This window comes from Carcharodon carcharias, chromosome 6 (genome assembly GCF_017639515.1).
Source record: "Carcharodon carcharias isolate sCarCar2 chromosome 6, sCarCar2.pri, whole genome shotgun sequence".
NCBI classification, from domain to species: Eukaryota; Metazoa; Chordata; class Chondrichthyes; order Lamniformes; family Lamnidae; genus Carcharodon; species Carcharodon carcharias.
Window position 1 is genome coordinate 154,745,556 of NC_054472.1, and position 16,478 is coordinate 154,762,033.

The following is a 16,478-nucleotide window of genomic DNA, read 5'->3' on the forward strand; positions in this document are numbered from 1 at the left end:
AAAACAAAAAGTTTGAAGGCTGTAAAGCACATCTCTACTTGTCTATATTTGACAATAAAAATAAAGCTTCCTGTCAGCAATTTCATTTTTTATAACCTCCTTTTGACAAGAGAAAGAAATATTTACCTTTCGAACAATATGCCTTCCTTATGACATTACAGGTGAATGGTGAGCATTTCGAGGGACACTCATCATTCTAGGAGCTGCAGCCAACCCCCAAAAGTAAAGTAGAGTGCCAGATGTGATCCTGGTTGTTCTCGTGAGCTTTCTGTGCTGAGCGGAATTTGCGGCAACAGCCAGTGTGTGCTGCTGATCGGCAGCACTTGTACTTTTTTTGAAGTTGTGATGTCAGAATGATTGGTGGGTATTTTGTTTCCCACGTGCTTCCTGTTACAGATGGCAGACGCACTTGCTGCGGTTATTCCTTTTCCTTAAACAGACCTTGAACAGAAAAAAAAAATGAGTTTAGTTAACCCACTAAAAATAAACATGTAAGCTTGTGACCTCTTTTAAGTATCTTGCTGTTTGCGTGTATGACAGTATTTCTCAATGTTGCTGTACATAATTGTATGTGTGTCAATGTCTCTGGGTAGCTTTGTCATTTTGCTCGTGCGCGTGTGACAAAAATGAAGCAGTTTTGGTTATGATGAATGTTATTTTGGATTGTTTATTAAATTCCATCTTTCTGGTCACTGTATAAACGGGCTCACTGCTAACTAAGTTTCCAAGTTAGAGAGAATATGCATTATGCTCTAATGTAATAAACATCTGCACATTACATTGCTACACTTTCATCAGCACTAATAGTGGCACAGTTTTTGTTTGATGTTCATTCTTAAGATGTGGGCATCACTGGTAAGGCCAGCATTTATTATCTGTTCCTAATTCTACAACATCCTACAACACATGGACTGTAGCGGTTTAAGAAGACATCACAGCACTACCTTCGCAAGCGCAATTAGAGATGGGCAATAAATGCTGGCCTAGCCAGCGATATCCACATCCCATGAATGAATTTTTAAAAAATTGTCTGTCAGAAGGTGATGGTAAGCCGCCGCCTTGCAGTCCATCTGGTGCAGGTACATCTAGAGTGTTGTTAGGAAGGGAGTTCCAGGATTTTGAACCAGCAAGTGTGAAGGAATGACAATATTGTTCCAGATCAGAATGGTGTGTGGCTTGGAGGGGAACTTGCATGTGGTGCTGTTCACATGTGTTTGCTGTCTTTGTCCTTCTGGTGGTAGAGGTCCTGGGTGTGGAAAGTGCCAGAAGAGGACTGGTGCGCAGTCATTTAACTATCAGCAAGGCACTAATTGGCTAAGGCTAGACTTCCGCCCAACCTGGGAGAAAGTCAGCCTTAGAGAGTTGATAGCCAATCAGATGGCCGGCAAATCTGTAGTCCCAGTAGTGCCAGGTTCAAGAGGTGGCCACCACTGGGACTACAGCCAGTTCCCGAAGATGAGGGTGTAATGGAGGCCAGATGTCAGGCACATCTGGGGTATCGGCTAGGCCTGGTAGGCAGGCCCTAGCAAGGGGGGATGAGGGGATGTGGGGGGATGAATTTGAGAGGCCAAGAGAGGAGGGCCAGTGGGGTTGGGGTTGGTTGGGGGGAGGTGTGTTATGACCTGTAGAGAGTGCCTCCGATGGGCACAGGGGACAGCAAAGAAGGTTCAGGATGCTCCACCCACACTTTTGTCTCACACCAGCTCACCCAGTAGAAGCTGTTGGGCTACCCACTAAGGATGGATTCCCCCTGAAGTGGGTAAAATAATGGTGGGACAGGTGGCCATTGACCTTCCTCCCCTCTCCCCACCTTGAGTAAAATGGGAGACAGTTTCAGCACATGCTACATTTTACATGCCCCCCCACCCCCCTGCCCCGACACCTCAAAGCCTGTCCACCATTCATAAGGCACAAGTCAGGAGTGTGATGGAATACTCTCCACTTGCCTCGATGAGTGCAGCTCTAACAACATTTAAGAAACTCAACACAAAGGGGAGGCAATGATGTAGTGGTATTGTGAACTGGTAATCTAGGGACCCAGAGTAATGCTTTAGGGATCCAGGTGGAATTTGAATCCAATAAAAATCTGGAAGGAAAAGTCTAATGATGACTTTGAAACCATTGTCGATTGTTGTAAAAACCCATCTGCTGTCCTCAACTGGTCTGTGACTCCAGATCCGCAATAATGCGGTTGATACTTAAATGCCCCCTGAAATGGCCTAGCAAGCCACCCAATTGCATCCAGCCACTAATAAGTCAATAAAAAAGAATGAAACAGGACAGATCACCCAGCATCAACCTAGGCATTTGAAATGACAACGGCAATCCCAGCCATGTCAACACTGGATAGTCCTCCTTAATAATATCTGGGGGCTTGTGTGAAAATTGGGAGAGCTGTCTCACAGACTAGTCAAATAACAGCCTGACATAGTCATACTTACAGAAACAAACCTTACAGATCATGTCCCGGACACTTCCATCACCATCCCTGAACACAGGTATGTCCTGTCCCACCAGCAGGAGGTGAGGGAACCAACAAGAGGGAAAAACATATTTGACCTCATCCTCACCAACCTGCCTACCGCAGATGCACCTGTCCATGACAGTATCGGTAGGAGTGACCACCATACAGTCCTTGTAGAGACAAAGTCCCATCTTCACATTGATCAGATCTAAGCTCTGCAGTCCTGCCACATCTAGCCATGAATGGTAGTGGACAATCAAACAACCCTATGGAGGAGGATGCTCCACAAATAGCCCTATCCTCAATTATGGGGGAGCCCAGCACATCAGTGCAAAAGATAAGGCTGAAGCATTTGCAACAATCTTCAGCTAGAAGTGCCGAGTGGATGATCACAGATGCCATTCTGCAGCCAATTCGATTCACGCCACGTAATATCAAGAAACAGCTGAGGGTATTGGATACTGCAAAGGCTATGGGCTCTGACAATATCCCTAGCCAAGCAGTCCCAGTACAGCTACAGCATTGGCATCTACCTGGTGATGTAGAAAATTGTCCTGGTATGCCGTGAACACAAGAAGCAGAACAAATCCAATCCGGCCAGTTACCTCCCCATCAGTCTACTCTCAATCGTCAGTAAAGCGATAAAAACAAAACACTGTGGGTACTGGAAATCTGAAACAAAAAAAAAAATTGCTGGAAAAACTCAGCAGGTCTGATAGCATGTGCGGAGAGAAAGACAGTGTTAACGTTTCGAGTCCGTATGACTCTACTTCGGAACTAAAGGGAAGTAAAAATGTGGTGAAGTATATACTGTTTAAGGGGGGTGGGACAGGTGAAGCTGGATAGAAGGCCAGTAATAGGTGGAGGCAAAGGGAGGATTGCAAAAGATGTCATAAACAAAAGGTCGAAGGGGTGTTGATGGTGGTGATACTGGCTAAAGGAGTTACTAATGGTGACATTAAGAATAGAGAGCAGGATAAGCAAGTGACAGGTGGCCCTAGTGGGGGTGGGTTGGGGGGAGAGGATGGTGTGGGAGAAAGATTAAAATAGACTAAAAGTTGGAGATAAAACAATGAATAAAAAATAATAATAATAGAAATAGGTGGGAAATATATATATATAAAAATCTAAAAATAAATATTTGAAAAAAGGGGATCAAAAAAGGGTGAGGATGGAGGAGAGAGTTCACAATCTGAAGTTGTTGAACTCGATGTTTACAATGCTGTAAAGTGCCTAATCGGAAGATGAGGTGCTGTTCCTCCAGCGTCAAGCTTCACTGGAACTTTGCAGCAGGCCAAGTTCGGACATGTGGATATGAGAGAAGGATGGGGTGTTTAAATGGCAAGTGACAGGAAGGCCTGGGTCATGCTTGCGGACAGACCAAAGGTGTTCTGCAAAACGGTCACCCAGTCTGCATTCAGTAAAGTGATGGAAGGGGTCATCAACAGTGCTCTCAGGCAGCACTTACTTAACAATAATCTGCTCATTGATGCTCAGTTTGGGCTCCGCTAGGGCCACTCAGCTTCTGACCTTGTTACAGCCTTGGTTCAAACGTAGACTTCCGAAGAAGAGTCATATAGACTCTGTTTCTCTCTCAACAGATGCTGCCAGACCTGCTAAGTTTTTCCAGCATTTTCTGTTTTTATTTCAGCTGTTTGTATGTGCCTTTGATGTTTTATATGTTTATGTCATCCAGTCTAAAGCAGCTCGCTCCCACATGTGAAGCCCTACCCCTTCACTCCCTGGCTACAATCATATCCAGACCAAATAGCCAATAATTTGTCTAAATATATACTTTAAATACACATTGAAAATCAAGCCACAGCAGCTGTGTCCTTTCTCAGAAGGGAAAGTTCACCATGTTTTTACGAAGAGACTTGCCTGCCCCTTTCTGCCCCTATATTTTTTGGTTTCTTCTAACTAATATGTGCAGAGTTGATGTTGCTATTTGCTGGCATCAGCCTGTCTGATAATATAGTTAAATGTTAGGGTTGGAATTGTATCACTTTATGATAACTGGAGTCAAAACCATATCAAAAGCTCTGTGTGCATGTCCAAAATTTATCTAGCAATCAGCTTGGAGGCAAATTGGGCAGCCACTTTAGAAGCTTGCATGAGAAAGAGTGAAGGTGTGATATAGAGGGTATAACACAAGGCTACTTGTGGCTGGCACTATGAGGAATGGATACAGATAGAGAAATATTCAATTAAGCTGACAATGTCAGGTGGGTAAATGCATTTGCCTGACTCGCACGAACCAACTAATTCCAATGTTCAACCTCTCCTCCTTTCCCAGTATGTATTAATCTCAACCAGAATGCACTATTAATGTGATTGGTTTAGAGCAGAGTTCTCAAGTGTTTTTGATCGAAGGGCCCCTCACCAAATGGATTAGTGGTACAGTGCCCCATTCCAATCTAAAGTAACTGTGTAATTGTAATAATATGAAAATGCTGCATGGACAGAATACCAACAAGGGTGTTTGTTGTCTGGTGAGCTGGCCTCTTCTGAGCAGAGGTCAAATGCCAACATCTTCTCCATGGACCCTGACGCCATCACCAAACACCATCATTGTTTCCAGGGCTGTCAATGACCTCATCTCCTCTGGAGATTTGCCTCCACAGCTTCTTACCTCATAGTCACCCAACCCTAAACAACCCACTTCTATCTTCTTCCTAAGATCCAGAGCAGGACTGCCCTGGATTAGACCCACCGTTTCAGCCTGGTCCTGCCCTGTTGAACCAAATTTGTCTTATCTTGGCTCAATTTTTTTCTCTGCCTTTCTCTAGTCTCCCCCCACCTATACCGTGATTCTAGTGTTTTAATAATGCTTTTATGAAAACAGGTGATAACTTCGGACAGAATTTTCCATGCCCATTGGCAGCGGGCGTGTTTGGTGCTGTGAGCGGAAAGTATGGCAAGAAGGCCAAAAATTGGTTTCGCAACTTTGTGCAATTGTCCGCTCTGCCCATCAATGACGTGTTGTGTTTCCTGCCGTCAGTCGTCGGGAACCACATAGTAATACATCTGCATATCATTGTAAGACCAACTCGACGGCATCATCTCCCAACACTGGATCTTCCGAGCATGTGGACGTGTTTCATAACTGAACATAAGCGACATGCACCTGGCAAACTGCACTTCGCTCGGGACTTCAAGGTTTGTTTGCCTAACTTGCTTCGGGCAGCACTCATGATCATCAGCACGAGGCTTCGCTGGCAGCACCACATCACTTTTATTGGGGCTCACGGGCAGGTCTCTACTTACGAGACCAGCTGTAAGGCGGAGGGGGTGGCTTTTCAATGGCTACAGTGCTATGGCTTGCTTAGGGAAGGGGGAAAAGCGGCCTTAGAAAAGGGAAGAGGCTGCAGAGCTAGGGCATTACTGGGGAAGGGGTGTGTGGGGACACATGTTGATCTGTGCAAATGGCCTCAAGATGGTGAGGGCTGAGGAGGCAGTCTCCAGAGGAGATGAGACCAGATGGAGATGTGAGGGTGTGTGTGAGAGAATGAGTGGTAATGTCCCTTGAACTGGCAGTGAATGAGAGGCCAGTGAATGTGTGATAGGCTTGTGAGTGTGTGAGTTTAGAGTGATGAGATGGTTGCCTTACCCTGGCGGCACAGATGATTTCCCAGCTATTGACCAAATCAATACTAATAGCAGTTTCACCATATTTTGATGTTTAACAGGTTCAAAGCAGGTTAATAATTTAATTTAAGAAAAGTTTCCCATAAAAATATGACTTTCCCTCCTTCCAAATCTACTACAGAGTGCTCATTTAACCATTGAATTCTCAGGAATATTTTACAGACCTGTGCAAACCCAGTTCAGTTTCTCGGCGTTATTTAATCATACAAGGAATTTACTTTTTTGCAACAGGGTGGAAGATTTAAGTAAGACCGACTGATAGCATTTCCATGATTACAAGGATCAAACCATAGATTCATCAAATCGCAGAATCATAGAAGGTTACAGCACAGAAAGAGGCCATTCCCCCGTTGTCTTCATGCCAGCTCTCTGTAAGAGCTATTCAGCCAATCCCACTCACTGCCTTTTCCCTGTAGCCCTGCAATCTTTTTTTCTCTTCAGCTAATTATACCATTCACCAATGACTTTGCCTCCACTACATTCTCAGGCAGTGGATTCCAGATTCTAATCATCACTTACTGTGTAAAAAAAAGCTTTCTCAAACCTCCTTAAAAAAGTATCTTCTGGTTTTCAATCCTTCCTCCAGGCATAGTGGACTAATCCAGAGGCCCAGGCTAATGTTCTGTGGAAATGGGTTCATTTCCCACCACAGCTGCTGGTAGAATTTAAATTCAATTTAAAAATCTGGAATTAAAAACTAGCCTATGACCATAAACCATTGTCAGTTGTTGTAAAAATCCATCTGATTCACTGATGCCTTTTAGGGAAGGGAATGTGCTGTCCCTACCTGGTCTGGCCTGCATGTGACTCCAGGCCCACAGCAATGAGGTTGACTCTTAAATGGCATAGTAAGCCACTTGGTTGCATCAAACTGCTGCAAAGTCTACAAAAAGGAATGAAACTGGACAGATCAATCTTCACTGTCATGGGATCAACATCTTGGAACTCCCTTCCTAACAACACTGTGAGAGTACCTACACCATATGGACTGCAGAGGTTCAAGAAGGCAGCTTACCACCATTTCAAAGGCAATCAGGGATGGGCAACAAATGCTGGCCGAGCCAGTGATGTCCACATCCTATGAACGAATAAATAAAAAAAAGAAAATGGGAATTGTTTCTCCCTATTCACTCTGCCCAGACAGTTCATGATTTTCAAAACCTCCACCAATCTTCTATCAATCTTCTCCAGGGAGAACAGCTCCAGCTTCACCAATCTATCTCGGTGACTGAAATCACTCATTCCTGGAACCATTCTCATAAATCTTTTCTGCATCCTCACTAATCTCTTCACATCCTGTTTATAAGATCATGAGAAGTAGGAGTAGGAGTAGGTCACTCGGCCCATCGAGCCTGCTCTGTCATTCAATAAGAACATGGCTGATTTGATTGTGATGTTAACTCCACTTTTCTACCTGCCTCCCATAACCCTTGACATCCTAGTGGATCAAAAATCTGTCTAGCATAGCCTTCAGCTAGACATATATTTAATGACCCAAACTCCGCTGCTTTCTGTGGCAGAGAATTTCAGAGATTAACAACTCTCTGAGAGATAAAATTCCTCCTCATCTCCATCATAAATGGAAGATCCCTTATTTTGAAACTCTGCCACCTAGTTCTAGATTCCCCCATGAGGGGAAAAATCCTCTCAGCATCTACCTTGTCAAGCCCCCTTATGTTTCAATTAGCTCTGCCTAGGAGTACTGTACACAGTACTCTAGGTGTGGTCTCACCAATGCACTGTACAGTTGTTGTAATTCTCCCCTACTTTTATACGCCATCCCTCATGTACTAAAGGCCAACATTCCATGTGCCATCCCAATCACTTGCTGTATCTGCATGTTAACATTTTGTGATTTGTGTGTAAGGATACCCAGATTCTTTTGTACCGTAGCATTCTACACTCTCTCAACATTTGAATAGTATTCTGCTTTTCTTTTTTTCCTCTCAACATTATACTTCATCTCCCAATTTTTTGCCCACTCGCTTAACCTGTCCATGGGCGTAATCATCCCAGATTTGCACTAAGTGCGATAGCAGGCAGGAGAATGGTTGTTTTACCTACCGGCTGCAATGGTGGGTTTTCAAGTTGTAACACCCCAATTCTGCCTCATTAATCATGCATTGTTGGAAAACACACCAAGTCGCTGGCGGAGTGTCCTCTGATTCGCCTACCCCGCTGTTAACTTCAGTAAACTGGGCACAATATTTAAAGGCCATCCCTGCAAAGAGCTAGCACTCTTCAAGGGATCAGGATCTGCTGTGAAGTCATGGCTGCCAAAAGGAGGAAACATGCTGCCCCCATATTTACCAATGCCTCCCTTGAGTGTCTACTGGACACCGTGGAGGCCGGTTGCGTTATCCTCTACCCCCACTCTGGGCAAAGGTCAACAAGCAAGGTGACAAATCCAGCATGAGAGGCAGTGGCAGTGGTGTTCAGCACCAACACCCTACAAAAGGGGACAGCTGCCTGGTGCCAAAAGAGGATGAATGATCTCTTCCATTCTGCCAGGGTAAGTCACTCTTCTCATCACTCTCAACTCACACTCACAAACCCATCACACATCCAGAGGGATCTCACTCACTGCACATTCAGGGACATCACCATTCACTCTCTCACACAAGCATTCATTGTCCCCACCCCGTTCAGGGGACCACTCACCGCCCACACGTGCAAGGCATAGTTATCATCTGGCTTGGCGAGCGTCCTGCTTACACTGTCTCCATCTGTATTCATGCAGGACAAGCTGGCACACAGCAAAAGGGAGAGGTCATAGACTGGTGGAGGAAGGCCTGAAATCAGGGTCCTCATGGACTTTGAAAATAGAGTCAAGCAGCTGTCTAGCGAAGATCTGGAACATTCCTAAGCTGATGGTGAGGTCGGCGCTGCTCTACCAAGTGAGGATCCAGCAGTGCAACATCCATCAGACAACCATGCTGTGAGTGATATGTCCTGTTTCACAGGCCACTGCCATGCACTAATTAGCTCTTCTTGCTTTTGCAGGCACAACTTGGAAACAGGCGAGGGAGTCCACGACCCAGGTCCTTGACTCAAGCCCAGAAGACACCACAGAAGAGGAATCTGTTGAAACTCTCATTGAAGACCTATCACAGTGCTCATGCGCACACTTCAGAGCAGAGACACACACCTCAGTTGGATCAAGCTTTAGAGTAGCCTCGTGATCACATTCTGGTGAGCTCACCACACTGTCTGATCCTCAGCAGGTGGTGGCAGAGGCTTCCCAAGTTTCAGGCACTCTGAGGACTGCTGAAGACCAAAGATCTGCTGAGTCCGAATCAGATGAGGAGCCTCTGGACTCAGCCATACCTCAGATGCTAGAACTGCAAAGGCAAGCTCAGGAACATCACGAAGGGATGTCCGCTGCACTCCTCATGATGGAGGAGTCCGTCCGTCTTCAGCCTGAGGTGATAGCGCTGGCATGCCAATGCACTGAGGTCAACACTGGTAGGATGACAGCCGCCATAGAGACCTTGGTCCAGGACATCAGTCCTGCTGCATGACTCAACTCCCTCACTGACCTCATTTGGCCTCCAGAAGTGTCAACGTGAGAGGGTGCAGGGCAGCTTGATCTCACTCCAACTTCCCCTTCTCCTCAAGGAGTCAGCCAGAAGCCCTCGGGCACCCATAGGGAGGAGGATCAGCAGGAACACGCCCTGGGGCAATTCACCCAAGTGACTCCGGGAGTGTCCGGACCATCCGACTCCCCTCTTCCTGTGACCCCAGCAACTCCACAGGCCAAGGAGGGTGCCACTGCCACACAGCAGGACTCCGAAAGCAGGCTGGGGCCTTCCAGATCTCGGCCTTCCACAGGAAGCCCGTAAAGGTCATCACAAACAGAATGTAGCAGTCAGCAGGCTGCCTCCACCTCCGCTGTGGATATTGCGGGAGCACCGAGATGTAGCGCCAGGATTAAGAAGGTTAAGAAGATGTATTGTAAGTCTAAAATATGGAACGCTTCACAAATTTGCGTGTCATCCTTACGCAGGGGCCATGCTAATCTTCTCTGTATCGTTCCAATTTTAATATATGTGCTGCCGAAGCGAGCTGCACAGCCTGGGCATGGGTGTTAATCACTTCTATATAATGTTCACTTTGTTAATAAAATCCCAAGAATGTCTCCTTGCCCAGGGCTCCTTGTTCTGATGAGCAGTGTTCATGTCATTCAGATCTGAAACCTTGGTTCCTGCACAAAATAAAGGCAGGTGTCTCAGTCCAGGGCCTCTTCCCTGTGCTTTGTGCAACCTTCCCAGCACACTGATGATGCACCTTCACAGTCACTGGTCACATGGGTCATGCCTGCACCTTGATGGGGCTTATCATTGCTGCCAGAATGTCCAGGGCCAGCAGCACAGAGTTCCATCATTCCCTCTGTGTGCTTTCAGCATCTATGATGTGTGGCTGGCCCACCAACTCATCAGCATCTGCATCCAGTGACAGTGTGGTCCTGAAATGTTCAGCTCATGAAGGATGTCATATGATCAGGAGAAGTTAAAGTTTCCCCACTACATCTCCAGTGATATGACCCTGTTCACAGAGCGCAAGTGAGCTGCCATCAGCCAGAAAGAGTCAGACATTCACCTAAGTTATGTGAGGATCTATGGAGTGTGTCTTCTGCATATCGTCATCATCCTCCTGGAATGTAGGGATTATGGGCAGCTGCTGCGTCTCTACGACAGGAGCATTATCACAGAGGGTATGTGCACTGCCATCAGCCAGACAGGAGCCAAATGTTCACAGATGCAGTGTGAGGATCGCTGGTGTCTCCTCACTGTATGTTGTCATCATTCTCACAAATCTAGCAGCTATGAGGGCCTCTCAAGCATGCCTGCCTTGCCTGGTCAGTGTGAGGTCCTCATTGCCATGATCCTCAACTTCGAGGACCTCCCCACCCTCATCCCCACGACATCCTCCTCATCGGAGGAGATGTGCAGCTCCTCCATCTCCTCCTCAGCCAGCTCCCCTCCCCGTTTCAGCACTAGGTTGTGAAGGGTGCAGCAGACGTCGATGCGTGGCACCCTCTGTGGACTGCATTGCAGGGCTCCACCAGGCCCATCCAGGCACCAGAACCTCATTTTCAACATTCCGATGCTTTTCTCCATCAAGGTTCGAGTTGCAGCATGAGCCTCATTGTACCTTCGCTCTGCTGCAGCCTGAGGCCAACGCATGGGTGTCATCAGCCATGTCTTCTGTGGGCAACCCTTGTCTCCAAGAACAAAAACCTGCAGCCTCTCTGGAGCCTGAAAGCTATCAGAGATCTGAGACCTACTGAAAATGTAGTTGGCATGGACACTCCCTGGGAACAGTGCGCATATCTGCGCGATGCATTTGTGGTGGTCACACACCAGCTGAATATTCAGAGAGTGGAAGCTCTTGCAGCTAACATAGTTGACTCCTCATTGCCATGGAGATCTGAGTGCCAAGTGAGTGCAGATGATGGCATCCTGCACATATGAGAAAACCTGAGATCTGGGCAACTCCCTATGCTCTTCCATCCTGGCTTTCCTGGTCCCAAGCAAAATGCACAAAGTTGTGTACCCTCAGGAAGATGGCATCCATGACCTCATGGATGCATTTGTGGATGGAGGCTTGTGATTTCTCACAGAGGTCACCTTTGGAGCCCTGAAAGGAACCACTGGCACAAAAATTGAGCGCTGTGGTAACTTTCACAGCCATTGGCAATGGATGCCCTCCATGTCCCCTTGGTGCCAAATCCTGCAGCATGTTGCATATATGACTGACCAGTTCCCTGGGCCTGTGCAGTCTTCGGCGACACTGGTTCTCGGCCATCTGCCAAAATGACAAGTGCCATCTGTAGACCCTGGATCTAACTAGGTGCCAACCAGCAGTGGTTCACTGTGGCTTTTCAGTGGCGTGTGTGGGAGCTCCAGCTGCCCATTCTTCCAGAGGGTGCTGCTCTTCCCTCTTCCCAGCAAGGCTGTGCTGTTAGTTCGAACCATGGGGGAGGCAGGTCCAATCCTGAATGATGATATTGCGAGGGGCTGTGAACGCCTCCACCAGTGACTGCTCCATGACCAGCTTTTGCAAGGAGATTGTACATCATGCCCAGTCGTCCAATTGTTCTGCAGTCGACTAAAATGCTGATTAGTTTGCAGTCTGTGCCCGAGGGCACAGCTCTGGAACATTTGGTGGCACTTTCAGGCATTCTTGAGTGGGCAAATAAGCTGGAGACCTAACTCCATGCATCTCAATGTGGCTGCGCCTGAATTGTGTCAGCTGTGGAGGAATGGTCACTTTATACAAGTTTTCCCTAGTGTGTGCCGGCTTCCCTCCACCACCTCCCCACCAACAACGCTGCATGTGCTTGTGCACTACCATCAACCGCAGGGCAGCCCTTGCCCTCCCTCAACTCACCCAAACTGCGGTGCGGCCCTTGCCCCAGTGCATCAGCCAGCTGGGAAAAAGCAACTTGCCTGTGCCCTCGCCTGAATGTGCGATGGCTCAACGTTGAAGTCCAACAGGCGACCCTCGCGAGTGCTGAGCAAAGTTACTGTGAACTGCTCTCTGAGTTCCCCTTGGAGTGCAGCTCACCAGGTGCACGCCTTATAAATGCTCTTCTGAAACATGTCGGTGTGCAGTCACGCCGACTTGGCTGGATGATCCAACATGGGGGCATGATTCTGGCCAACAAGGCTTATAATGAGGAATACAGTTAACGTTTCGAGTCCGAATGACCCTTCGCAGATGCTGCCAGACCTACTGAGTTTTTCCAGGTATTTTTGTTTTTGTTTTGGATTTCCAGCATCAGCAAGTTTTTTGCTTTTGTCTTAAGGCTTATAATGATATGCAGATGTATTAAAATGAAGCTCCTGATGGGAGGAGCAGGCGATCGCAATCTGGTTTCACAATGGCGTGAAAACGGTTTTTTGCCTTCTTGCTATATTGTCTGCTCACGCACGGCATGAGGCCCCATGCCAACGGGCAGGGAAAATTCCTCCCTATGTCCTTTTGCAGACTCTTTGTATCATCCTCACAACTTGCTTTCCTACCTACCTTTGTATCATCAGAAAATTTGGCTGCAATACAGTCTGTCCCTTGATCAAGGACAGAATTTTTCGGTCGGCGAGTGGGAGCGAGGCCCGCTCGCCGACGTGTAAAATGACATGGGGTGACGTCGGGCAGGCATCCTGACGTCAGCGCACGTCATTTAGATTTTCAGTTCAGCGGGCATGCAGTCGGAACTGTCAAAGGCCTATCAAGGCCATTTAAAAACTAATTAAACTAATAAACTGAGCTGCCCATCCAACTTTAAGGTTGGCGGGCCGGCGAAGAGCCCAGGCGGCCTTTGCATTTATCATGGAAACTCATCCACGGGCGGGATGAAGTTTCATGAAGTTTTCATTAATTAAATAAATTTTTTTTATCAAAATTCATGAACATGTCCCAGGTCATGTGACACTCACATGAGGGGACATGTCTTAAAATACTTCCATTTCTTTATTTAAATTTTTGAACATTAAACTAATCTCCCTGAGGCACCCCTGTGCCTCAGGGAGATTCTGCGCTCTTTTGTATGCATGAGTGAAAGAGTGCAGGCCCTGACTCAGGGAACCCCCACCCCCACAACCCCGCCCGCACAGGAACCGCTCAGTGCTTCTTAAATTTCCGTTGAACTGCGTGGCTTGCTAGGCCATTTCAGTTGAAAGTTAAGAGTCAAACGCATTGCTGTGGGTCTGGAGTCACATTTAGGCCAGACCAGGTATGGATGGCAGATTTCCTTCCCTGAATGTCATCAGTGAGTGCAGATGGGTTTTTATGACAATTGGTGGTAGTTGTTATGGTCACCATTACTGAGACTAGCTTTATATTTCAAAGTTTTATTAATTGAATTTACATTCTACCAGCTACCATGGTGCCCAGAAGGTAAAAGAATTTGGACCAGTTCTCATATTTCCCAGTTTTTACTGGTGTTCTATTTTAAGGTATACAAGGCCAATTTGGAACAGTATTCTGATTTCCCAGCTTTTACTTTTTTTTCGTTCTGGGTGGGATTTGAACCCCTATCCCAAGAGTATTAGGCTGGGCCTCTGGATTACTGGTTCATCATAACTCCCTTGCTTTTGTACTCTTTACCTCTATGTATAAAGCACAGATTTCCATATGCCTTGTTAACTGCTTTCTTGAACTGCCCTTCTATTTTCAATGATTTGTGCACATATACCCCAAGTCTCTCTGCTCCTGCACCCCTTTATAGTATTGTATCCTTTATTTTATATTGACTTTCCTCGTTCTTCCCATCAAAATGTATCACTTCACACCTTTCTGCATTAAATTTCATCTGCTAATTGTCTGTCCATTTCATCACCCTGTCCGTATCCTCTTGAAGTCTATCACTATCTTTGCATGATCGAGTAACGCCGAGAAACTGGCACTTGTTGACACTGAGCCATATAACTTGGTCAAATGGGTATGTTTTAAAAAAAGAGGAGACAGGTAGAGAGGTGGAGTGGCTTAAAGAGGGAATGTTGAAGCCTATGCCCAGACAGCTAAAGGTACACCTACAAATGGTGGAGCAATTCAAATTCCAAGAGGCCAGGATTGTAGGGATGCAACGATGTCAGAGGGTTACAGGGCTAGAGAAAGTTAAGAAATGTGGAGGATGAAGCCATGGAAGGATTTGAAATCAAGGATGTGAATTTTAGAATCTAGACATTGCCAAACTGGGAGCTAAGTAGATCAACAAGCCCAGGGGCCAATGAGAATTGGTTCAGCCAGAGTTTTGGAAGAGATCAAATTTATGCAAAGTGGAAGGTAGAAAGCTGGCCAGAAAAGTATTAGAATAGGCAAGTCTGTAGGTAACAAAGGAATGAATGGACAGGAAATGAGCTGAGGCAAAGGTGGAGATGGGCGGAAATAGGCATTGAAGGTGATGGGAGCAGATAGCCCTATGAAAAAAAACAATTAAGGGGTAAGAAATTTGTCTTGAAGAAGAGACAATATTGCAGATGATTCTCTGGCTATAACTGGATAGATAACAATGGAACCAGGGGAGGGAATTCCCACCCAGCTGGGCTTTGGAGGAGAGGCGTTGGAGGATGATAGTGTGTTCAAAAATGTCAAAGGCTGCAGAGATGTCAAGAAGGATGAGGAGGGATAGGTTACCACGGTTGCAATGACAATGTCCTTTGTGACTTTGATAAGCCTCATTCCCTCTTTAAGCCACTCCACCTCTCTACCTGTCTCCTCTTTTTTTAAAACATACCCATTTGACCAAGTTATATGGCTCAGTGTCAACAAGTGCCAGTTTCTCGGCGTTACTCGATCATGCAAAGATAGTGATAGACTTCAAGAGGATACGGACAGGGTGATGAAATGGACAGACAATTAGCAGATGAAATTTAATGCAGAAAGGTGTGAAGTGATACATTTTGATGGGAAGAACGAGGAAAGTCAATATAAAATAAAGGATACAATACTATAAAGGGGTGCAGGAGCAGAGAGACTTGGGGTATATGTGCACAAATCATTGAAAAAACGGATGGGTCAAATACGGCACCAAGGTAGTGAATGGTTTGCTTCCACCTCAGAAAGTGACCAGGGAGTGAGATGGAGTCAATGGCCAGGAAAAGGAGTTTATGGCAGGGATTGAAGACAATGGCTTTGATCTTCACACTATATAGTTGAAAGAAATGTGTGCTCATCCAGGTCTGGATGAAGGATAAGCAATGTGACAAATCATAAACAGTGGAGAAGTCAGGAAAGGGAGCGGTTAGATAGAGGTGAATGTTGTTTGTATTCATGTTGGCCCTGACATGTTTTTGGATGATGTCACTGATGTAGATGAGAAATAGGAGGGGACAGAGATTGAACCCTGGGAAATTCCAAAGGTAATGGTGCAGGAGCAAGAAGAGACAATATTGCAGATGATTCTCTGGCTATAACTGGATAGATAACAATGGAACCAGGGGAGGGAATTCCCACCCAGCTGGGCTTTGGAGGAGAGGCATTGGAGGATGATAGTGTGTTCAAAAATGTCAAAGGCTGCAGAGATGTCAAGAAGGATGAGGAGGGATAGGTTACCACGGTTGTAATGAGAATGTCCTTTGTGACTTTGATAAGCCTCATCAGTGCTGCGATAGTGCCAGTTCAAACAAGGAGCTTTTGAAATGTAGACTTTGAAACATTAGATTATTCTTTATGTTGTAAAACTTGCTGTAGCTTCAAACTGGCCTAGCTTCAAGACTTAGCCACAAACAGCCACCACAACTTTCATTCATAAGCATCTGTAATGGAGTAAAACATAAAATAGATAAAACATAAAATTTGTTGCAGAGTAGATAGCTGAAAACTGACCATTGTAGTAAGCAATGAAGCTTTTTACAATATA

At 46.1% G+C, this 16,478-nt stretch overlaps 2 protein-coding genes and 1 non-coding gene across 6 annotated transcripts in view; 1 reads left to right on the plus strand and 2 right to left on the minus strand.

The window, feature by feature from the left end:
• The window catches only part of LOC121278924 (src-like-adapter), a 43,846-nt gene extending 43,506 nt beyond the window's left edge, over nucleotides 1–340 (minus strand). For 3 of the 4 annotated variants that reach the window (XM_041189479.1, XM_041189478.1, XM_041189476.1), the window contains exon 1: nucleotides 127–339. The gene's annotated coding sequence lies outside the window, so the exon portion shown is untranslated. Of the gene's footprint in view, nucleotides 1–126 lie in introns of all 4 variants that reach the window. The other variant, XM_041189474.1, reaches the window with a different exon arrangement.
• The window catches only part of tg (thyroglobulin), a 463,025-nt gene that overhangs the window by 279,090 nt on the left and 167,457 nt on the right, over nucleotides 1–16,478 (plus strand). The window lies entirely within an intron of this gene.
• On the minus strand, nucleotides 10,074–10,183 carry LOC121279432. The gene has a single exon (XR_005943385.1). It is a non-coding gene; the product is annotated as a U6 spliceosomal RNA (small nuclear RNA).